This window comes from Centrocercus urophasianus, unplaced genomic scaffold (genome assembly GCF_019232065.1).
Source record: "Centrocercus urophasianus isolate 14NV4802_14NV808 unplaced genomic scaffold, USGS_Curo_1.0 seq_12, whole genome shotgun sequence".
Classification (NCBI taxonomy): domain Eukaryota; kingdom Metazoa; phylum Chordata; class Aves; order Galliformes; family Phasianidae; genus Centrocercus; species Centrocercus urophasianus.
Genome location: NW_024884364.1, coordinates 31,777,189 through 31,802,694, shown reverse-complemented (window position 1 = coordinate 31,802,694; position 25,506 = coordinate 31,777,189). Strand labels below are relative to the sequence as shown.

General features: G+C 40.0%; 1 protein-coding gene and 1 long non-coding RNA gene across 2 annotated transcripts in view; both read right to left on the bottom strand.

Moving 5' to 3' along the window:
• The window catches only part of PCP4 (Purkinje cell protein 4), a 51,931-nt gene that overhangs the window by 3,544 nt on the left and 22,881 nt on the right, over positions 1 to 25,506 (bottom strand). The gene's annotated exons all lie outside the window — the stretch shown is intronic.
• On the bottom strand, positions 15,673 to 19,095 carry LOC122156358. The gene is made up of 3 exons (XR_006167455.1): positions 19,034 to 19,095; positions 17,616 to 17,671; positions 15,673 to 15,750 (listed from the first exon to the last, which is right to left on the bottom strand). It is a non-coding gene; the product is annotated as an uncharacterized LOC122156358 (long non-coding RNA).

The following is a 25,506-nucleotide window of genomic DNA, read 5'->3' as shown; positions in this document are numbered from 1 at the left end:
TGGAGTTAAAAACAGACCCACTTAATCACAATGAAAATCCAACCTATACACAGGTCTTGCATAAACTAGACATGACCTTACAGCACCAGTAAGAATGACAAAGCTTTTTTGTACCCTTTCTACAATGTATGTACCTAAGCCATGCTAGCTTTATCCATTAATTCTGCTCACATATTTCAAACATGCAGGTTAATAAGCTTGAATGATCAGATTAAATTGCTCAAAGTAAATTGAATGCAAGTCCATGCAAATGTCCTTCTTTTGTTCACTGACTCCCATGCCTAGCTTTTCTTTCATAAGTAATAACTAGCTTGGAAGTGATCTGCAAACACAGACAATTTTCCCTGTCAGCAGGCCTGCAAGCTCTTGCATAGTTTACAACCAGGCTTTGAGTCTAGTTCTGAATTCCCTCTTTGTCACACACACAATTTTGCTGGTATCTACACTTTTTAGACTAATTTGGGTGCATGGTTTTCCACAGAGATATCAAAGATCTCTGGTCTTCTTTCATTGGCCAACAAGAGGAGTCTGTGTCAGTAGACTTCAAAATTCAAAAAGGACTCATGATTTTGAGGGGTTTGGAAATCAAAATCGGTACAGTCACCAAGAGTGCCAGCTTGTATCAACAGCCAGGATCAACACCAACAGGGGAGGTGGAAAAAACCAACCATAGCTATGTATCATCTCAGGGAAATCTGAGATGTGACAGAATGAACTCCATGGAGCACAACACTGACTTCTTGTTGAGTCCCATCATCATCATGCCCATGACCAGTTGGCACTACAGACTAATTTCATGGTCCTAAAGTCTGAGACAACTTGCAGTCCAAACTTTACTTCCGTATATCAATAGTCATCCCAGCAGGAGAGCCTGAAACTGCATCTAATTAGCTCTTTTCCAAATCCAAAATCCTGAAAGCTCATTTCACATTGCTGCAATTGAAAAAGTTTTACTTATTCAATTTCCAGATGAGACATTAGAAAGTCATCTCTGTAATCTGCTGCAGTGCCTCATGAGCCATTGCAAACACTGTCTGTAACAAGGAAAACAATAAAATTTTACACGTTCAAATCTACCCAGCAGACAACTCTAGAGAAATGCGGTGCAAGTGTAATTATTCACAAATATGCCTTCAGCAATTTCTTTCATTTACTTTTTTCGTATAAAGAAAAATTGAATTATAACAACACTGGAAAATGAGATCACTGTTCATTCACTATAGGCCAAAAACCTAAAAAGAAATTTTCTGTGGCCTTGAACAAAGAGGTAATAGACCAATGTTTCCTAGATGTGTTCACTGACAGACAAAAGCTGATTAGCTGGATTTGGAGGAAAAGACGACTCACTCTTCATCATCAGAATTTCTCCATTCACCAGACGAAGTAGAGTCACTTCTACTTCTTTTGCTTGTCACTGACTGGAAAAATACATAGCATGAAAAATTGTATGGGCTGGAGACTCTAAGTGTCATTTCATGTCTTTAAGTGCTATCCTCCATCTCTGCTCACCCAGCCCACATTCAATAGGAATTATGGGACTATACTAAAGATGGAATGCACTCGGGAAAATACTGCATTTTTTCAGGGGGTAAACTGCAGCATTTAGAAAAAGGCTAAATGAAATGTGGGACAGAATCACAGTGCCCCACGACATGCTGGAAGCAGTATTTTGCCTTAGGCAGGATCATTACCTCCTACTGTTCAAAAGATTGTTCAAGCTGTGACAGTGTTTATGCCACCCTGATCTCAAGCTATTACACCAGTCTGTCCAATGAGGCAGAACAGTCTCTAATTAAGGAGGACAAAAATGGGCAGAAATCTCACAGATGTTGACATTCATGTGGAGCATTACCTTTATCCTTATAAGAAGCTATTTTTTTTTTCTGACTAGGCTGCACAAAGCAAACAGACAGAGAAAACACATGGGTGCTTAGGTGTACAGACAGCCACATTTTAGTCCATATAACTCCCAATTTAAAAGCCAAGAGATGACAACCATTCTTTCTACTCTGTATTCAGTTGAGGGGTGAGGAAGTGAAAGACAAGATCTTGCCTTCTTGAGGAAGGACAAAAAGGAGGAAGAGCTAGGGGACTCACCCTTGTCTTTTCTTCCTCTGCAGGATGAGGAAAAATAACACCCAAACTGATCTGATGACTGATAAAAGGAAACAATCTATTTCTCAACACTGAAATATCTCCATCCAGTTACCGAGGCCACGTAACCCTGCAGTTGGCTCTGAGCCTTTGTTTTGGTCACCCAGCTGCTCCTAAGGAGGCTCTCACTTCACAAGGCATGTGAACAGATGGGAATGCTGAAAGAGTGGATGTTGCCCAAGCCCAAGAAGAAAGGAAGGTAGCTGACATTGCCTCATTCTACTTATTTATTTTCTAACCCGTTCTTTTGCTGAATAAAAAGTCAAATAATCAACAGCGCACTACTAACTGACTCACAGAGATAATCCAACCCAAAGGTTCAGATACTGTACCTATTATGGACAGAAATTAGCTTAAGAATAACACAATACTTTTCCTTCCTACTTTCTAAAAATGCTGCAGGGTGATCCACGCATTTTGTGACAAGGAATGCATCATCACATTTGTTCCTGTTTCTGCATTTCATAGCAAACTCAGACATCCAAGGACCACTTTCCAAAGTCAAAAGCTGCCTGCTCTATCTGCATCAGCAAAGAGGCACTCAACGGTGGGTGCAGTTATGGGCTTATACAAAGGTGTTAATTTTCCATGGCCAGTTATATGAAGATGGGAGGTGCTGGAGAAGTGCAGTGTCCACACAGCAATAATTTCTGAAACTGAAGAACAACTCTTGGAGCACAGTAAGCTCCTGTGACTTCAGAAGCACGGTGTGAAGTAAAATAAAGGTTATCAATAGTGATCAGATTAAATGTAGCAGCTATTTTTATCTGAACCACGCTAGCCATCCCCTTGATATTACTCAAAACATGCTAGAAAAGAATTAACATCTTCCTACTACACTATAAATTACAATCTGTTATTAAAAAGATGACCTCATTAGAGAATCAAAATCTTTTCTTGGTTAAATTGACCTCTGCTTTCATAATGCAGCGTTGTTAGCTCTAATTCAAAAAACTAGTTTTGCTGTACAAACTAGTTGTTGTTCTCCTATGAATTTGAAAATATTAGTTCAATATGAGTCTGATTAATCTTTTTTTCCTAGTTGTAACAATGTGGAAGAGCAGATATATTTTTTCTGTTATTCCATGAAGTAGGACAAAACTATACACACATCGGGGTAAAATATAATGAAGTCAAAACAAATTGTAATAAAATTCAACTTCCAAAAATTTTATTTTCAACTAATTCATAGCCAAATTCAGGTAGACCGATTTCGCTCAACAAGTAACACAGAAATAAATATTGTTTTTCTTTAAATGCAAATATTATTTAAGCAATCATTCCTCATTTCCAAAAAAATTTATGTATCAATTAAAGACCTTTCAAATGCATAACTGATACATAGATATGTATGTATGTGTTAATGGAGATCTACAAGCTATTCTGGCTAAGAAACTACAAGGTATAATTCATATCTCCATGGGGAGACTAAACTGTGGAAGTTTAACTATTTACAGAGCAAATGAAAATGGCCATTTCAGCTGTATAATTTCAACTCCTGCTAGCTAAACCTGCACCTGAGGAACACCAGACTGACTTCCAAAGCCAACAGAAGTCTCTGGCATTTGAAAGGAAATGGTGCTGGGGACAAAGAGAGGGCACAGACTATCATATACCATATATCACTGCAGAATGATGCCCTATCAGCAGGGATCCCTGCGATCCACCCGAAGTACCACCCTTAAGAATGCAAGCCATGACCCTCCTCACAATCTCAGTCCAAAGTCATGCGAGTGTCTGCATGAATGCGATCCCCAATGTTCCAGCCAAGTTTTAAATGGGAATTGTTGTGATGTGTTTTTAATTTCCTGTGCAATTTCCAATTCTCCTATCTTTGCTAACACTGTGCCTTTAAACAGCTTTGCTGTGGAAAGAACTGCATTTCAGCAGTGCGTGAAGCAAACCACCCTCTTGCCTCTCTAGTCAACCGCTTGATTAATATATGATTAGTTACTTTCCTATTATGGTAGCATTCAGGCACTCCAAGTCATAGATGGGAACCCTAATGTGGTAGGCACTTACGAATGCAGAATAATAAATTCTCTCCTCTCCACCACTCCTCAGTTCTATGACCTTTGCAAAAGTGTCCTCAGCTGCAAACGTTTAAAATAAAGGCTGGAGAACAGCCTGAAGGCTGTGGCTGCACCAGCAAAATTCACAGGGCCACAGTAGGGCTTAGTCACTGTTCACAGCTTCTCTACAGCATGAAATAGTGGCACAACTGGCATGGCTGGGGTTGTGCCAAACGGCCCTCTGCCAGGTATTGCCTGGCTACTGTAGTCAGATGGCATGGCCAGCAGCTCTTTCCTGTGGGCAGGGGAGATGTTAACACCCAGGTTTTTTTGCAGGATGGAAAGTTTAGCCCTACTGATGCAAGCCATGCTATTCCACTTTGCATCCAAGTCAGAGAAAAGACACTATCCCATTTTATACTCTAATAGAGATGTAGCCTCCAGCCCTTCAAAATGCTTTGTAACTCTAGACCACTGGGAACAAATTCAAAATGAGTTGGCAGATGCTATTAATTATGTGAATACCAACTGTACCTGAGAGCCCTTGCAAAGAAAATGAAAAAAAAGGCTATTCATCCTCGAATGTAATATTGCTTCCCTTGTGTTGCATAGCAGTGGCACTTTCCAGGAATGCTATTCTTTACCATCTCTCTCTCTTTGCAGTTTATAAGGTTAGCTAAGGATTAAGCTCACAGAAATTGCAGCGATCACAATATGCCACACAGAAGTAGCAAAAAATGGGGCTTAAGTTCATACACTGCCAAAGTAAGATGGGGAAGCTGGGGAAGATGGCACAGGTTACAGAAAAAAACCTGTCAATCAGAAAGAGGAGAAGAATCAATCAAAAGAACCATGATACAGAGTGAGAACATGCTTCTCTTAAAAAAAAAAAAAAAAAAAAAAAAAAAAAAAAAAAAAGAGGCCAATTTTGCTCTGCTCATCTTCAAAGCAAAATCAGGGCAATTTCTAGGTATCATGTACACCAGCAGAACTCTGTTAGCAACTAATGAGAGCTCTATTTTAATTTTTCAGAGCAACTTTTATGAAAACAGGCTGCCCAGAGAAGCTGTGGTGCCCCATCCCTGGAGGTGCTCAAGGCCAGGTTGGATGGGGCCCTGGGCAGCCTGAGCTGGTGGGGGGCTCAGGGGTTGGGGTGGGCTTTGAGCTCCCTTTCAACCCAAACCCTTCTGTGATTCTATGAAAACCATTACATGAGAGCTTGGAAAATCATGATAAAGAAAAGGTTCACCTCTTGTAAAATCCATCACCACGTTTACAATGTCTTTAACTGCACACTCAGCAGTGGACAGCATAAGGCATAAGAACCCTGAGCTTTGCCATGCATCACTGTACAGTTAAGGAGTCATTTCAGTACCTCCATATCCCATCTTATCACACGGTATCTATAAATGCCTTGTAAATTAGATTGTCCATAAAAAGCATTTACTTTACTGCATAAGTTAAATGCAAAAGAAATAAATTATGTCCAAACATAGCAACTTCTATTTGGATAAATACAGGCACTTCTGTGTGTTGGTAACAGGATAACCACTTTGGTAGAGCCCTGCTATGAAAAAGCCACCTATTAATAATCCACACGCTATTAACATTCTGCTTTACATGTCAGCTTGGGAGTGCCTGAGGAATCAGCTGGGCCACTCTCAAAGTCCTGCAGCTACCTGGTCATAAAAATGACCACGCAGGCAGCGGATATCCTTTGAAGACAGAACAAAATGGAGCTTGGGATACCTGATCCAGCCCTCAGACAGAGCTGAACGATCTTACTCAGGTTTTTTTACGAATGTATTTGGCAAAAGAATTTGTCACTCCTCCATAAAACCAAACATATCTCATCAGAAGACCCCCAGAGATGCGATTGATGTAAACCCTAATGTCCTGGAGCAGCTCCAAGGTCACAGTCTGAGCGAAAAGCACAGTATACCCTGATAGACACCAATTCATCACAGAAATTGCACTTCTGCTGACTTTCACCATTACCCACCAGTAGATCTTGAACACTCCTGCATCACTTGGATTTGTAACTTCAGTTCCAGCATCCACAAGTGCAACCACTATAGTACTGAACTGATGCAGTCCAGCCCCAAGTAGTCTTTTGCTGAACGTGCCACATAGTAAAAGTCTCTCATTAAATGTACACAATTTAAATTTCTCTGACTCCTGAAAGCCTCTGCTCTCAGATGTAGCTTTCCAAGACAAAGCAAAGTAATTCCATTGCAGGAGTGTACTAGGAAATTTCCACTGTTCGCTTTTGCTTGGGCTGTTATCTGAACAGAAGTGTTAATTTCAGTTTACTACGTCTCCACTGAACACAGAAAACCGCATTATATGTTTATTTCCCCTGCAGGCTGGTCTGCCTACATTTCAAAAGAGGGGCACCTCAAGAGAATGTAAAACAGAAATAGTAAGTATCTCAGTTTGTTTCCCCTGTGGCAATATGGCTCTGAAAGGATCAGAAGGAATTATATGCTGCAGGGTGTTGTCAGTGTATTATGGGCTGTCTTGCCCCATAGCCCTTTGGAAAGCTTTGTTACACATCATGCAGAAATTCATTAGGCTGAACGGTTGCAGAATGGACTCTAGATAAAAAACTCTCTCCAATTCCTGAGCACAATGCAGCTAACCTGAGTTGTAGTTGCTTACATCAGAACTTAACAGAAACTCACCTTACAAAGAAACCCACTGCCCAGTGGAGAAAAACAAGCACTGAGGGTGCCATCCTTCTGACTTACTTCAGGAATCCCATTTAGGGTAACATCAATCTCATCTTCAATTTCCATTCTTACATTATCTAGTTCTCTAGCAAGGGGAATTCATGGTGATGAGCTCAAATGTCGATATTGATGCTTAATCTAATGGATCACATTCCCTGACTCCGAGAGACACCTGAACTACAGTGAGGAGTTTCATATGGACAAACTTATTTGCTACTTCATGTGAAATTTCTTCTCATCACATAAATTATGTAAACTGAACAAATGGTACTGTGCTGACACTCCAGCAGCTGAGAAATCTAATTTGCTTCAGGAAGGAAGACAAAAGGAGAAGTAGTGCGTGCCTTCTCATACTACTCCATCTGTGTGCTTCCATCCCATTGCTAGTGAGGAAGAGAACAGCTCACCTTCAACAAAGGGTCAAAATGAACATTTGTTCCTTCTGCTGAGATTGCCAGTGAAGCTGCCAGTTGTGCAGCTGATCTGGATCCTCTTATGTTCCCTCAGGAGCTGACTGAACAGTCTGCATACATTTCTCAAGATAAACAGTTGAAGGGACAAAAAAAACATATCAGCACCTCTTTCCGTAATTTCCATTTATTTCAAGGATAGTAAATTTTTGTGTATGCACATATTTCTGCATGCTAAGGAGAAACTGTTTCATTTATATAAACCTTCTTTTGAGCATACCTCAGTAAGACTTCTGTTTCCCTAAAAGGAATTACAGCTAACACCACAACAAGCGATATTGAATACTTCATTTGAATAAGCAGACAAACGACAGTTACTGTGAGAACTATAATTGAATTTGCAAACTACTGCAAACACCAAATCTGTGCTGTGCCATTTAGCCAATAAAGAGACAGGTGATGGCTGTGACTGTTCTGCTGAAAAGTGGAGATACTCAAAAGGAACTTTGTTGTACTTATCAGGAGTCAAAGGCAGCCATCATTTGACTTCTTGACTGATATGACAAAAAGGAAAAATAAAATGGCTGGGAAAGAGAAGTAACTTCTTGAAGGCATTACAAGTGGTGCTTCTCACTGCTGATCTGAGCCGAGGCACCCTTGTCCTCAGCAACAAGGGACTGTAAGCTCTTGAAGCAAACATAAAACATACTAAATAACTCTCAATACAGTTCCCAAGCACAAATCCTCTCTCCTTTGTGTTCCTAGGTCTCATGCAGCACCTATGGGTGAGGAGGAGGCATGGCTTCAGCACTGAAGTCCTGGCTGATTCAGCTGAGAAATTGGATTTTACAGAAGGATATACTTCTGTTCTTTAAATGCTAAATAACACAAATTAGTGTTTCATCACTCCTTAATGGAAAAAATACACAAATATCACACATTATAGTCTTTTTTTCCTGCTGTAGAAACTGATGCTAAGGTTAATGATAAGTCTATTAGCTCTGAGACAGAACATGAATGTAGCTCAGCTCTCCCACAAATTTCCTCTCATAGAGTAATAGAGAAGCCCTTATTGGCACATAGGACAATTTATTGTTTGGCATAACAGAGTGAAAAATGGCAATGAATAGATTTTCTGAAAGAGTCGGGAACACATCCAGAAGGGCAAGTTGCCCTTCTCAGCAGCTTGCTCATTACTTATAGGCAGTTACTGTACTGCAAGGCTGAAGCCTGGAATTCTAACAAGTCAATACCAAAGCTCTGTGGGATTTCTCGTTCCTGACTTTAGTGCCTGTATTTATTGAGTGAGGACTGATGGCAGAGAGTAATGTAATTTTCCAAGCTTTTTCAAAGTAGCAGAGATTTAACGATCAAGGTCAGGCACCAGAGAGTACTTCAGACCCTGCTTGAACTATTTTTCCTTTGACCATCTCATGAAAAAGTGATATTCCAAACCTCCTAGGTTCTAGGCACTGAGTCAGCAACGCTATTTGGTAACCAGATCCTATTTCAGAAAAAAAGGGTAGAGGGACTGTTCTCCCATGAGAATGCAGTTATAGGTTCTGACAAGCACCTGACTACAGTGTAGATCATTAAGTCTAGGTTGCAGCAGGCTTATTCTCTGGTGTGTAGAAATGTCCACCTTCTGCAGACCATGTATAAGAATCATCTTTTTTCTCTTTCCTTCGGATAATGGCAGAAGCAAGCAAGGTTTTCCAATTAAAAGAAAAAAAAAAAAAAAAAAAAAAAAACAGGAAAGTTAAGCCTGTGCTGCTAACGTTTTGTATATATCAGGAGATTGTGGAATAGAGAGGAGAAAATGGTCTCATTTTCCTGACAGATGGTACACTTTGCAAACCAATACAGTACATCGAGGACACAAAGAAAGGTTGTACGTGCATTCCTGAGCTGCCAATAAAGTGGTGGCAAGGAAGTATCGTCCCACAACTGAGGCTGCTTTTCAGCCTTCAGAGCTATAGAACAAGACTTCTGTCCCCTGAAATAATCCCCATTCTGGTTCAGCAGCACCTCATTTTCCTCAGAAGTCCCAGCAAATACATTCAAGCACAACCACCCTACTAGAATCCCCTTAGCATTGCCCTTTTCACCTTTATGGAATATATATATATATATATACATGGCCTCAGAACATAGTCAAAGACACAGGGAGATGTGATTCCTGTCTTTGTTCCATACGCAGATAGATCTCTGCCTTGTGCTGAAAAGACTTACAGTGAGACAAAAGGGAGAAAGGGCATTAGTCTGCACAGAGATTTTGGGATGTGGTTACCACATTTGTTCATTCACTTGAGGAGAACATTGTGATTGTGTTATTTTTTTTTTTCTTTTTTAATAAAAATATTTACATATTGGATGGGTGCAACCCCATATCTCAAGCATAATTTAAAAAGAAAAACTTCCAGGCACCGAACTGAGAAGTGCTAGAGAGTAAGCTTCAGCAAGGTTCAAAAAGACATTCTTTGCTGCAAACGTATGCTACATGTTTCATACCTTTGTGGATTCACAAGGCATCCCTGTGATCTGGAAAATGGTGGAGGAGTTTGCTATTGACTATAAAACGTCGCAAATTAAAAGGAAAACGCAAAAAGAATTTTAAAAGTTGACAAATGTTACTGAGGTGAGATTAGAAGCCATGAAGGCTTCCTATTCCAGCTACCTCTCTTTTTACCTCACTAAGTTTTCACCTGAGGCATCTTAACAACTGCTACTTAAAAACAGTTTTATCAGGAAGGGTGGTCATTGATTTAGCAAAGTGCTGCAGTTGCAATTAGAGAGTTATTAAACCCACTGCCAGATAGTCTAATTGACATGAAAATCTAACTGAGGCCAGGGAATAAAGGTTTCCCTCCTGCTTAAGTTGCATGTTTATCGCACACATAGCACTATCTTGAAAAGATATTAACATTGCAAAGTTAAGCACAAAAAAGTCACTTAATGACAAAGTACAGTGCAATTAATCTGCTAAGTTTGTGCAGACAACTTTAATTCCAGAAAATTCTGTTTCAAATTCTTGACTTTGCAACCTTTGTAGTCTTAGCAGCATGCTGTGTTTCCTAGATTTAAATAAAAAATATATATACATATTCTGCTGCAACATGTGGACACCCACATGGCTCTTCAGCACAACTATTTGAAACTGCTAGATCCACCACACAGACCTCTTGGTTAAATAACTGATAGCAGTAGCAGGCTGTTGTAGGAAATGAGATGAGCTACATATTTTGCTCGTGGGTTTTACATGGCTGACAGAAAAGGAACAATTAAAAGATGGAAGGTGTGGGCATCGGGCTGGGACTTCATTGCTCATTCATGTCTTCAGATGTAGTCGCCTTTTCTGTTATACCTTCTCTGTAGAACTCTGGCCTAACCTCACCTCTTCCTCAGCTGAGATCCTCATCATACCCAGTAGATGAGGTTTCCCAGTAAACCTCAATGCTGCTTTTTTTTTTTTTTTTTTTTTTTTTTTTTTAAATCTGATTAGTCCTAGTCCACAAAATCGTACCAGGGTATCCCCTAACCCCAGAACTCCATTCAACCCTTTCCCACACTAACTGGCTCTTGGTCTCTTCCAGTTACGACACGCCTTTTCCGCATTCCTCCCTTCTAAACCCAGTTTCCATTCACAACTACTAATCCTTCTCTAAATATTCTGAGGCTGTAGTTTCCAGACAGGAATTAGTGAACTCCAACATTCCATCCTTTGACCTCAGAGCTGTACTTTCTGTCCCCTCTGGATTCAAGGCAGAAGGTACACTTTCTCCTAAGTAACTGTGTTACCTTGGTAATACCAAAGGCTACACCATGCTCACAGCTCCATTTCCTGGCCAAAATGTAGCAAGCAGAAGCAATTAGAAAAAAACGAAGTTACCCAAGCCCCACAAAGACAGCATTGGTTTATTTATCTTGGTGCCTGCTACTTTGCTCAGTGATTCAAAAAAATTAACTGCTTCACTGAATGCACACACATGTAAGGCTCATCTTTCCAAACATTTACAACTTGGCAATGTTTGAATATAGAAAAAGCCACATATTAAATGGTAAATCTGAAGCTCCTGTTCAAAATGATAACAGTTCAGAGCAATCTGAATAGAGGCATCCAGAAATTGTTTTTAAATGGTAGACATGCTAGTATTTTGTTCAAGACTCATTTTTGGAAACAACTGGGATGACTTTGCTGAACCCCTCCAAAATAAATTCTGCTTGACAGCAAGCAACTAACATGGCAAACTGTAGCTGAAGCAGTAAAATTTTGGCAAAGCTGTATACAGCCGAAAAGGGATTTGATAACCAGCAGAATTCAGTAGCTCAGTGATTCAGCCTTGCCACCAATTCGGACAATAGCAAACAAAATAAGTATACATAATGTGAGCAAAGACTGCAAATAAATGAAATAAAGATACAGATAGACAAAATCTCAAAGAGAGTCAAAAGGGGAATGTGGATATTCTTGTGGTAGTGTTTTGAGGGTTGCCAGTGATTCCTCAAAGTTTTAGGCTCAAAAAAATTTTTTTGTTTGTTATTTGTAATGATTACATAGAACACAGAAGCTAATCAAAGCTCTCCATCACATGTTCTGTGATTGAGGATTTATCTCACGCTTAATTCTGTTGCTTATTTGAAACATATGAAAAAACCATTTTCCCTTACCTGAATTTAAGCTTTGACAGACACTCTGAGTTCTGCTTGGATTTACAGACATGTCAGATTGTCAATAAAACCAATCTGAAACACCATCTTAGCTGACACACACAATTGACCAACCTCAGATCATTACTCCAGCTCATATTTTTCTAATCTATATAGACTTTTTTCCTTCCTCTGTTTCTGAGGATTACAAGAATGTGAGCTTAACAATATTAACATCTAAAAGAATGACAAAATTTCATGTCTTTCCTCTGCATCAGAGAACACAAGCTGGGTTAGTGCAGTAACAGATTTAAGCTAGGACATAAGTCACTGGCTGAAACTACAAGTGTTGACACATGCAGAATGCACAATACACAATATACAGTACACCCCCAAACCAGTCTCCTTTCTTCCTAACTAAAATCCACCTCATTTTCTTTACTGCTTGAATTTCAGACCTGAATGTAAAGATAACAAATTAAATATTTTTATTCCCTTTTCCTCAGGAAACTCCCTCTCTCATTCCCAAACTGACAAGGAGAGAAAAAAAAATTAAAAAATAAAAGACAATTGAAAGTGCTTATTTCCAATCACACTATTTTAAAGATTGCTTTATCTCCTTAAATGTGGTGCTCTTCTTTCCAGTGTTTCTTTGCTGTCTACTCACCTGAGCTCCAGTCAAATCTAGTTTGGAAAACACTAACTGTTTTTGAGACCATGCAGAAACTAGAGACTTCAGCTGAGGTTAATCATGACTCCAAAAATTAGAGCATTAGTCAGTTACCCTCTTCTGATGAACATATATTCTTGAACATAGGTGCAAACAAAGTTTGCCTGAGAAAATAAGTGGAGGCAGTTAGAGGAAGAAGTAGTGCTTGACCTATCTGTCCTGAGGAGACATTAAATTCTCTGGGGAGGAGAAAGAATTAGCAACAAGACAGAAACACAGCATGAAAGAGACAGTAAGAAAGCCCACCAGAAAAGAAACAGCTCACAGAAGAGATGAAAGGGAAACTTCAGCTTTTATGGAGATGGAAAGAAAGTAAGGAGCAAGTAACTTGACCTATCATAGCAGTATGACTTGCCTGGCAGGAGGGCCAGTAGCTCGGAATTGCACCAGGGCATTCCACTGCATCACATTCTTTACCCCACTCTCACGGACACATTCATGTCATCCATGAGAATAAGGAGAATGAGAGGTCACACTGGCAGAAAACTACCTACTGTCATCAGACAGGGATTGGTAAAAAGTTTCAGGATAGTTAAAGCCTCTAGGGCCTTGTAAGCACTGAAGTAAGCACTGAAGACAACACATGAAGACAGCTATGGCAATTTGCAACAGCTGAAGGTCTGATTATCTATTTTCTGTTGCCTACCTCAATCTATACACACTCTTCTAGAAATGTTTTTTTTGTTGTGTTTTTTTTTGTTTTTTTTTTTTCTCCCCAAAATCAACCAATCTTTCCTCTCAAGCAAGCCATTAATGAGGGAGAAACAAAACATCTTTTCTTGAATTGTCTGAATGGAAAAATCTACATTGTTTTTCATTGTTCTACTTTCTAGCATGCATGGTCAAGTTTATCAATTCCTTTGTCACATCCAAACAGCATAACATACAACAACAAAAGGTATGGCCAACACCTGAAAAGGAGGCTGACAACAAGCTGATCACTCTCTAACTCAGTAATTACACTGAAATGTTAAGCTGTGCTGAACAAAAGTAGAAGCTGTACTCTGCTTTTTGCTGCTTGGCCAAGAACCTCACAAACACAGAGCAGAGTAGAAGCAGCTGCTCTATCTCAGCTCAGGTTAATTACTTCCAAGTTTATATCCAGAAAGTTCAATCAAGAGATATGCCCCTAAATATGCTTCATGGTAGTATTTCCTGGGAAAACTACTTACAGGCGTAGGAAATTATTGTGATCTCTTAAAAAGTGTGTGAAGTCACAATTCCAGTAGTTATAAAATGCTTTCATATCAAGTTTAGAGTAAATTCAGATCTACTTATGCTTTGTAGAGTAAAATAGCTTCTCAATGACCTTGCATGGTGCACACTCCAGAAATAACAGTAGTTATGGATGTCCTTACACTTCAGTTCATTAAAAACTGAAACTTAGAACCAAAGACAGTAGGAGATAGAAGCTCACAGAAATATTTATAGAGGAAAAGCTACAAAGAAGCACTAGAAACAACTCGATGTAGCTATCTTAATTGGCTGGGCGTGCAGCCCTTTCTATTGGGGAAAAAGAATGAAGGAAAAAAAGTTTGCTCATTCTAACCCATTCTGCTTTTCAACCAGTTTACCCTGTAATAATGAAAAAGCTACTGTTAGCATAAATAATCTTAAAAAGATGAACAAAGACCAAAATTCTACACTAGTTTTGCCTCATCTGAGAACAGCCTCTAGATTGCATTATTTGCAATGTCTACCTGCGGCATGGCAGGTATGGAGAAAATAGTCATAAATACAGCTTCTTTTTGAGGCTCTTCCATAATGGGATGGCTTTTAGCTCAAAGACCCCAGTGGACTCCCTCTTACGAATCTATCTCTTGCTTTTTATTTATATGGTCCCTCATTCAAAAACCATAAATACTTCAAAAACAGTTGTGATGCTTTTCTATGTCATTGGGTGTGGGTCACAGTTTGAAAGAGGTCCAATAGTCAAGGCAGGCAAGGTGCATCAGACTTCTACACACAGGAAGAAGAGCTCTAAGCCATGTACCTGGTTCCACTGGGTTTATCTACTGTTGTGCTGCAGATATGCAATACTGTCTGTAGATCCTTTATCTCCAGAGCTCTTTGCACTGGAGTCTAGAAGAGCTATTTCTTTCTCCTGGTTTTTAAAGAAAAAAAATATTTAAGCCTAAGTCTTAAGTTTGTGTGAGATGGGACAAAATGGTGCCTATTGACAGAATGATGGCTTATGACTGATTGGCAAAGCCCATGTCTGTGCCCTCCATTGACAGCATCTCATCTGTCACTCACTGACAAAGAGGCCCCAAATCACACATCTTCCATCTGCCTTCCTGCCCTCTCGAATAGCAGAAGATATGATTGTTGTTTTTTTTCCAACTTCTTGGCAGCAGAACACATCTTTGTCTCCTAAAGTCAGACCTCAAAAAAGATTTCAAGGTTTTGTTAAGAATAGATTCTTTGGTCACAAAGGTCACAAAGAAATTTTTGCTAGTGAAAAATACTGCTATCTGCTTTATGAACAAAATCATTAGAGATCATACTCTACCCGTGCTTCGTGCTGTCTGCCAGCAATTAGCCTGCTGACTGCTAGACCAAGAGGTAGCTGCTTTGAGATGCCAAACAGCCTTGAATGCAGCTGCCTCATTATCTGTCTCAACTTCCTTCTCTTTGTGGGCTCAGGCTGCTGGTTATCAGAGGGGCAAGTGGGATATTTGGATCTAAATATCAGGTTCTCATCTTTGCTGTATAAACCAGTAGAGGGATAAATGCACCCCCATCATGCTGCCCAAACTTAACGGATCTCTGCTATTACACAGGAGCAGCAACATCACCATCTTTTCTCAAAGGTACCACACCTGATATTCTACACTACCCTGAGCATTAATCCAGTGAAACCTAAGGCCAGAGGACTAAACCTATCTTCAGCCTGCATTTAACCTCTCCCCTCCCATTCTTCTGCTTAGTTGTACTGCATCTGCTACAAATCAGAGAATTCAGCGGAGAATTGTCATCATACTTACTTTTTACTTCCATTCTTAAATGTAGCCAGAAATTCTGCAGCATCTATAGCTGCAGAGCTGTATCAGACATTCCTTCACCTGAACACAATGGGAAGTACAAGTTTCAGAAGCTCTGTCATTTGGTTTGAAAATAAAATATTGAAATCAAGTCACTTCCTACATACTGTGGTGATATTGTGCAGGCAGAGAAGTGAAGGGTGCAATCTCCAGGTCATGCATTGCCCAGCCCTATGCCCTCACACTGAAATGGAGAAAGACTGGTGTAATTGCAATAGATACAAGTGATCCTTCCTCTCCAATTTGCCTCCCACTCTATAAGAGGGATATGATAAAATTAGCAGCTTATAGACTGTCACTAAAGCAAGGCACGTACTGCAGTGTGTGGTGGAAAGAATGGAGGGGTGAGGGGAATGGACTTAATGCCCTCTTTGTATCTAGCACCCTTTGGTCTGAATTGTACATTTACAATTTCTAAATTGATAAAGTCAGAAAAATAATAATGCCAATTTTTCACTGCCAATTTTAATGAGAATTAAATTATTTTAAGAATACTGAAAAGGACACAGCAGTGCTGTCTGGCTGGAGAAAGAAGTGCAGAGTAAAATAGGTGGAATGAACAGAACAAATGCTTAAAAAAAAAAAAAAAAAAAAAAAAAAAACCAACTACAAAAGTAAAAGAACTGATTGAGGCTAACCTAAACTGTGAACTACAGAAGAAAAAAGTCACACTGCATCAGAAGTTAATGCATCACCACAGCGCAATCAAACTAAAGATGTTCAGGCAAGGGACACTATCCTACTCTTTGTGTCTGAAAGAGTTGCTGCAATATATTCTCAGGAAGGAGCACCTCTGAAATAGCCATGAAATTAGAAGTAGGGTTAAAAAGTCATAAGCAATCCAAAAGGCTAACTCTTGTCCATTGGTTGGGTTCTTGCCATGAGATTTCCAGGACTAGAAACCGTGGAGCCAGGACAGTTAGTGTTAGATTAATACTGAAAATGAATTCAAAAATCTTACAATAAAGTATTCTTTTTCTGGCTATTAGCCTGGATTTTAATTAGTTTGTGCTAATGAATACATTTGTACATGTCCATTCTTTATTGGCAGCATTTAGAGGAGCTGGTAAATTGGTCACTGTGGAGTGACAGTGTTTCACTAATACCTAACAAATAATTAATGCTTTTCTACCTAGAGTCAACCAGCAGTCTCAGGGTTTTTTCAGTATAAATTTGAATGAAAAATGATATACTCAAAATACAGTTAGAATACTCATTCATCAACTGCTGTTGAATGATACTGCTATGAGACCCTAGAAATGCTGAGAGCAGAGTTCCAGTCTCTGCAATACTGAAAGTATCTCCCAAAAGTTGCCAAAACACCCTGTCCTATTTTCCACTGTGATTCTTGAAATGCCTTTTCCATATCACGACATTATTTAAGTTTCTTCTTTTCTTGAAAATTCTTCTTTGGAAGACATCTATTTTTCTCAGTCCTTCCTATTCCTAACCAGCGCAGATTGAGGAAAAAATGAACTGAGTGTGCTTGACCAAAGCAAATGTTTTCAAATCCAGTATCCTATCTAACGAAGACCTCCTCAAGCCAGGAAATATGTGGATGCTAGACTTCCATACAGAAAATGGCTGGAAGAGGTTGCACAAAGAAGCTAAGTTTGGCCAGATGTAAATAAGAACAGAGTTGTTTGAGATGGAATTGAGGAGAAATTAGATACCCACATCCAAAGCTGATATACTGAAAAATCCAATGGAGTATCTATTTGACTTCAGAGACACACAGGCTCTGTAATATTACCCCCTGTAGCACTATAATGTGATGCAAAACACAGCAAAGACAGCAGGGTAGCAGAGCTTCAGGCTGCAGCAAGAGAGAATAAGCCCAAGTGCAGCAGCCGTGGATGCAGAAACAAAGGATAATAGCTGCTCACCTTCAGAAGGCCATAAGCAGAGATCTCCAGGGAGATAGTCTCACCTTCACTGCCAACTGTTAAAAGAGGTATGAGAGGGGATGGATGCTGGCTCCAACCCTTCCAGTCACTCAGGTACATTGCATGCACCTGAGCTCCCCTGGGTTGTCCCTGCCTTCCCACCAGGTTCTCAATCACTGCTTCAGGCTGTTACTTAGCATTTCCATTACACCCACAGATTCCTCAGCCTTGACAGGATTGAGCAAGTCAGAAGCTATTTTATTGCTAAATCAGATTGAGATCTCCAAACACATAGCTCTCCAGAGAAGCTCATTCTAATAAGCATCATCGCATGCCTCAGGTTGGAAGAGACCTTACAGATCATCTAGTTCAAACTTCCCTGCCACGGGCAGGGCCACCAGCCACCAGATCAGGCTGCCCAGAAACTGGAGAGATGCTTCCCTTTCTCCAGTCACCAGAGACTTGTCCTGTCAGCTATGACTTTTCAAATATGATGGAGTGGCTCATCAACCACATCAGCCAGTTTCTTCAGGATCCTGGGCTGCATGTCATTTGGTCCCATAGACTTGTACACAACCAGCCTCATAAGGTAGTCTCAGACTTGCTCTGCTCTTACAGTGGGGGGGATTTTGCCCACCTAATCCCCACCTAGAGATTCAGGCACATGGGAGAAGTAGGAAGCCTGACTGCCAGTGAAGACAGATCCAAAGAATTTATTGAGTACCTCAACCTCCTCCCTGTCTGTTGAAGCCAATATTCCCTTCTTATTTATCTTGTCTCTTCTGCCCAGTGTATCCAAATAACCCCTTCTATTATTTTTTCACATTCCTTGCCAATTTTAATTCTATCTGCACCTTGGCTTTTCAGAATCCCATCTCTGCATGTCCTATCATGTCACAGAAGAATTGTCAATAGAGAGATGAATAGAGCGTTAGGTGTCTCACACATACACATTTACCGCCAGAAAAGAGGATTTCCACCCCAAACTTCTAAAGAGGAGCAGAATTTACTGTCATTGATTTTAATGGCTCTGTTCAGCCTAGGAACCCAAGATATAATTGGATGAGAAATCTTCTCTTGCAATGTATGTGGAGCCTAGGCACTTTATATAATGTCCTAGAATCCAATTCTGAATGTCAAGACTGGAGGTGCACTGATTTACATTGAAGCATCCAGTTTCTTTCTGCAGACTTAACTACCTTGATCCCATAAGGATGCTCAGCTAAGGACCAAACTTTAATCATGTCTGTAACACTCCTGCTGTTCTAAATGCTAGTTGTTTGCAGAAGGTAGCCTGATAATACCAAATTGCAAGCTAATTTTGGAGTATCAAGCTAAGCATATTAAGGACTCTGAGCTACAAATTAAAAGCTTGAAAACCATCAGAAAAAAAAAAAAAAGATTTTTTAGTGACTTACTAATGGACAAGGAATTCGTAAGTGGAAAAGATTTTTCATTTCATCTAGAAAACCAAGTCTTCTGGAAAAGAAAAACAGAACAAAAGCCTATATATGAAGTAAAGCAGTTAACGTGTAGTTAAAGTGATGTTTCTGTAACAGTAAACTCTGGTAACCTCTGTTGTGCATTGACTGTGCTCCGCTTTCATTTTTCACTTCCACTAAATTAGAAAAATCATGCTGCTAAGCTACATCCACCTCTTGTGGCCTTTTAATCACCTGTTGTTAGAGTCTGTGGACATGGAAAGAGACATCTGTAATTTGTGTCAGTCTAGCTCCAAGGACTTCCAGTGTCAATACACCACTTCTTGCACCATTGATTCTAATGCTTATATACTATTGGCAAACTATCCATGATGATACATGGACAGATTCATTTCCGAGGTACCATTGTTAGTTTTACTAGTCCTATCCAGAAACTAGCTGACCTGTGTTCTTCATTTGGGTTCCTATCAGCAGCGCAGCAGAACTGAATGTTCTTCTCAGAGTAGCGATGACAGCATTGTTTCAGATGAGTACACATTCGTGGAAGCAAGCCTGCGCATGTCAGCCACATACCAGTCATGGAAAGAGGTCTTGTTTACCCTGGTGCATAGGCAGGCAGAGTACTGATAATTACAAACTGATCTCCAGAAGAAATATGGTTAAAGGCATAATTTCTGTTCTGTCTTTCCTCATCATAGAATCATAGAATCGCAAGGTTGGAAACGACCTGCAAGATCATCTAGTCCAACCACCCTCCCATTCCCAGTACCACAAGCTACTAAACCATATAAACCAACTTGATAGGAACTCCAGCATATTTGTGAGTCATGTGAATGGCAATACCTATCAGCACCACCAGATCAGCATTTGTTTCCTTAATTTACAACTGCTTCCCCCACCCCTAATCTTTACATACAGGCTTCTCAGAAAGAATGAGAGATTGTACCACCTTCCAGGTGCCCAAATGTTCACTGAAATGAAAAAAAATTGAACACCTCCCAAATGCCTGGATCCAAAATGCTGTAAGATCAAAGCCACATAGTCATCATGATCAGAGGGCTGGAGTACCTCTCCTACAAGAACAGGCTGAGAGAGCTGGGGATCTTCAGCCTAGAGAAGAGAAGGCTCTGAGGAGATCTCGTAGCAGCCTTCAATACCTGAAGGCGGCCTTCAGGAAAGGTGGGGAGGGATTTTTCATAAGGGAGGGTAGTGACAGGACACTAGTAGATTTAGATGAGATATTAGGAAGAATTTATTTCCTGTGAGGGTGGTGGGACACAGGAACAGGTTGCCCAGTGAGGTTGTGAATGCCCCCTCCCTGGAAGGCCAAGCTGGATGAGGCTTTGAGAAACCTGGTCTAGGGGAAGATATCCCTACCTATTAAAGGAGGCTAGAACTAGATGATCGTAAAGGTTGCTTCCAACCCAAACCATTCTATGATTCTCTGATCATTGCTATAGCAAAGCAGCTGATACAAAACCTTACTAAGGGGAAAGTTGTGGCCATCAGCAAAGGGAAGAAACTAGAAGTCAGAAAAAAAAAATAATAAAACAGAACAAATTAAAAGACAAGGGCACAGTCAGTGCAAATATCCCCCTACCAAACAAAGAAACAAACAAAAAATACGCCCACAAAGAAAAAAAAAAAAGAACCAAAAAACACCAAGAGACAAATGACTATGCCAATAACCTTGCAGGGATCTTGTAGAGGCTCAGGTCTGGGATTTAACAGTTCTGTTAAGGCTCCTTTCTTTTAAGTAATTTCACTACTCCTCTATGTCCGAACTGAGCTTGATTTATTGACAGTATAAGCTTTCCTGAAGTATATGCACGACAAGTCATGCAACAGGACAAAGACCATCTATTAACAATTGAAACTGAATCATCATTAAGCATAATTCATAATTATTTCCTTGGGCTATTTCTAATTGCAGTGGTGCAGGATGGCTGCAGCTCTACTAATTGCTACCTCCTGCAAAACTGTGCAGAGGAGCAGTCCATATTAGTGACCATAGGTAAGTATGTACACTTACATACATGTGTTCACTTCTTTATGTTTCAGAAATTGAGTTGAATCTGTATGCATGCAGTTTGAAAATACCACATGTAGGCAGGCATATACACACACGTATCCCATCCCTTGTATGCAGACACTGTGTATACAACAAAGATCTCATAAATTAATCAAGTTATTCTTGTAGCAAGCTGGAAAGAAAGAGATGAAATGAGGCAGGGATTGTTATTGTTATCCCTATTTTTAAATACTTGGAAAGCATTCAGTTACTACAGTGGTGAGGACCATATAAGTACCTAGACAGATTCATTTGTGGGAGGAACACTAAGTGTGAGGGCTTTTCTAACTCAAAGGTGCCAGCTAGCTGGGGATTTAAGGGACCTCTAAGGGGGGTGGGGGGGGAAGAGAAAAACATTTTGAAGTCGTATTTTTCAGTCCTTTAAAGGACTTCAAAAAGTTGAAACAGTTCCTTATAGTTGTGCTGTTTTGATTTGTTTTTTGTTTCGTTTTGTTTTTTTTTCCCCTGGGAACTTCTGCATATGATTTGCTTTCCTGGTACTCTTTTATCAGACAGGAAACCATTGTTTTCCTCTTAAGTGCTGTTATTTTAAGAAGAAAAAAAAAATACCAACAAACGAACAACAACAACAAAATGACACACCAAAAAAGCTGCATAACTAACATTAGAAATCAACATACACATGGAAACACTGCATGTGCATAATGTAGTATTCTTTGCGTCTAGGAATGGACTTATTTGGAAGTCATGATGGTAGTTGCAAACAATACACAAAACGAAAACTTCCAGGGAAGTCTGAAGACAGGACATTGACCAGGACCACATAAGCACTGCTGGCTCTGTTCATCACTGAAACTTTTAATAAGATGCTTTAAGACGATTCTGACTAAACATTTTAAAATGAAAGGCCTCCCTTGCCAGGTGAAATCCAGCAGTAATACACAATATCAAACCAGGTGTGGCAGATAACAGAAGAATACAAACAGCATCTGGGCTCTCAAAACTATTATTTAAAGTTTCAGTCAGGTATATTCTCTCCTTTAAACTCTAACAGACATCTTTCTCCAGAAACCAGATGGCCACTGTGTGTGTGTGCAGACGTGGGGGTAGACGAAACTTCGGTAAAGAAGGTGTTCAGTTTATCAAAAACATGTAAGTTGTTGCTTTGAAAGTTTTTGTGTCAGAAGTTGCTGATAAGAAACTTTTTTGTGAACTATCCTTGTTAGCACTCTTCTAAATAAATAAGCACACCGCATTTCTCCGGAGAGAACTTAAACTTATCCCTGGCCTCAAGAAATGGAAATTCACCTAGGAGAGGAAATGAAGTTCATGTATAATTCCCCTTTCTTCCTTTCAGCATCCTCTCTAGGGAAGATCTGTGAACAATATGAGAGCCTTATTATTAAAGGCTAGATCTGTCTTCAGCTGAGACATGCTGGCATTCTGAGGAGACTGCTGGAGTCCTTGATACACAGATCAGGAAGGCGAAGAAAAAGATACAGGCCAGAAGAGGACCTGGAACATGTTTGGTTTGGTTCTGGCTAAACTTTTTTGTGTGGGTGTCCCCAGGAAAGTGACTAAAATTCAGTGGATTAGGTTGCCTGTACGGTTTTTATCATGAAACCCATCTCAACTGCATAGCTACTCATCCAGAATTACTTGCTTTCTCCCAGCTGTCATTTGAAATGCTCTCAGCTGCAGATTACAGCACTGAGTTCACACAGGATTTTTACACCCTTGTCTGAGCCTGAGCAATCTGTACATGATAAAATACAACTTACGTAACTATGCAAAGGGTTCAAACACTTTTGTATTTAGGTTTTATGAAGGTGTTACATTATTTGATGGGAGCACAGACATCTAGGAATGTTACTGAAACACAGACTTTCTATTCTGAGATTTGGGGGCCGACGTACAGCAAATAATTCTCACTTCACACTTACCATAGAATGGTTTGAGTTGGAAGGGACCTTTAATATCACCTAGTTCCAACCCCCCTGCTATAGGCAGGGACACCCCCTCTACTCAGGTTGCTCCAAGCCCCATCCAGCCTGGCCTTGAGTGCTTCCAGGGAAGGGGCATCCACAGCTTCGCTTGGCAACCTGTTCCAGTGTCTCACCACCTTCTCAATAAAGAATTTCTTCCTAATTTCTAGTCTAAATCTACCCTCAGCCAGTTTAAAACCATTTCTCCTTGCCCTGCCACTACCTGCCCTTACAAAAAATCTCTCCCCAGCTTTCAAGTAGGTCCCTTGCAGGTACTGAAGGCTGTTATAAGTTCTCCTCAGAGCCTTCCCTTCTCCAGGCTGAAGATGCCCAGCTCTCTCAGCCTGTCCTTGTAGGGGAGGTTTTCCAGCCCTCTGATCATCTTTGTGGCCTCCTTTGGACCTGCTCCAACAGCTCGATGTCTTTCTTGTCCTGGATACTCCAGAATTGGATGCCATACTTCAGGTGGGAAGCAGAGTATAACCAAGGGTACGGTTGGCCTTCTGGGCTGCAAGCGCACATTGCCGGCTCGTGTTGAATCTTTCACATCTTAAATCCCCACCAGATTCAGGTGTGTTTTATGAGATGGAACAAAATTGGTTCTGGGCATAGATTAAATGAAATGGGGGAGGGAGACATTTCCTGACTAGGAGATCATCTTCTGTGAGGCTCCGCTTTCAAGGGACAAGAGTATTTTAGTAGAATACCATAGTGAGGAAAGTTAAGGTGGCAAGACCATTTCCTCCCAACACTCAATAGAATACCCAAGAAAATTCAGTATTACACATACTTCCAGACAATGGTACACTTCTCATCTTCTGATTAGTGCTGTGAGGATGAAATATCAAAGAGAGAGAGACCTGCTTCATCTTTTGCCTCACAAGCTCTGTTCCGTGGGAAAAACAAGATGCACAAGGCATTACAACACTACAGCTCAATCACTATCCTTCCCTGTGAGTGAAGAACGTGACCTCTGGATCTGGGCGGACATGGCAAACCCACATTCCATGAGCGTATTTAAATATTTACACAAATCAGCCTTATGTTTTCCCTTCTTTTTTGAAATCTTTCTCCACAAGTTCATTTGTTGGGCTGTTCCCAAAACCAGTATATTTTTAAATAGTCATTGGAGAATATTAGTGGAAAATTAATTTTGAGTTCTCAAACAAATATTTATATTAAAGTCTACTATAATAACGATCCTGAATTCTAGCCAGGAAATAATGCACTGTTGATCCAAGCACTCCTCATGAAGATGATTATTTACTATGAAGATGATTATTTACCCTGCTGGACCTAGCATTCTCCTCTGAATGCAGCAGGCACGGAGTGTGTAATTTACCAAATTCCTTGAGCAGCTGAAATTGGTGAACGGACAATTGACCACATTACAAATTGCAAAAAAAGGAAAACTTACTAACAGGAGCTCCATCCTAGCATACACAAGTTAGTTACAGTTATTGTTATTTTTTTTTCTAGAAGTATTCAGATTTAAGTCAGTTCAGATGCCTCCATTTTAGATAAGCTCCTATGCTGAGCCAACCCATGGTGTACACAAAAAAGATGAAGAAACCCAGAGTCTTTATCCATTTACAGTTTTCTAACCACCCAAAGCAAATATCTCTCAGGATAAATGCTTGAGAACAGAATAGAAACTGAAAAAGAATGGATTCAGTTTCTCAGTACAACTATCTTCTCCTTACTGCATAGGCTGACTCTACGATGACATGCAACTTAATTCAAAAGTGTTCATTTTCTTTTTACTTAGAGCTGGGCAGTTATAGAATTCATCATGTAATCATAATATCCTGAGATAATAATTACAAATATCAACTGAAAATCACATGTGTTAGGTACAGAAGAGAGAATTAGATCTATTAATAGGAAAAAGGAGTAATCTAAAGAAAATAATAGTTGGTTCTGATGTAGCTGCTACTCTGTTAAATGTGCTAGTCTTGTAAAGAGTAGATTGCATGGTACCACCTTGCAACATTCAGTGCCCACTGAAGTTGTCAGGTACTCTTACAATGACTTCACTAGCCTTTTCCAAGGCACTGATATTCCATGATAAAACACTGTAATGCAATAGTTGTTATTCTTTAGGAAGAGATGAATTGTTATCTGCCCTTTTACCAGTCATGATCAAGACCAAACTACAACTTGTTGAAAAGGTCAAGCCAGATAAATGTCATCCTGTGTGGTCACTGGGAGTTTTGCTGCTAGCCTTCAACATCAGTAGAACTTGTTCCAACCCAAGCGATTATTCAGTATTTATACTACAGATACACCTTCAAGAATTACTGGCTTGTTGCTGCGTAAAGCAAGGAGGATATAGTGGTGTATGCTATACTAATATAGTGGAGGTCTGCTAATGTCCAGTACTCTGAAAGTGAAAAAGGACACTAACACTAAGCAGTCTGCTGGAAAATTCA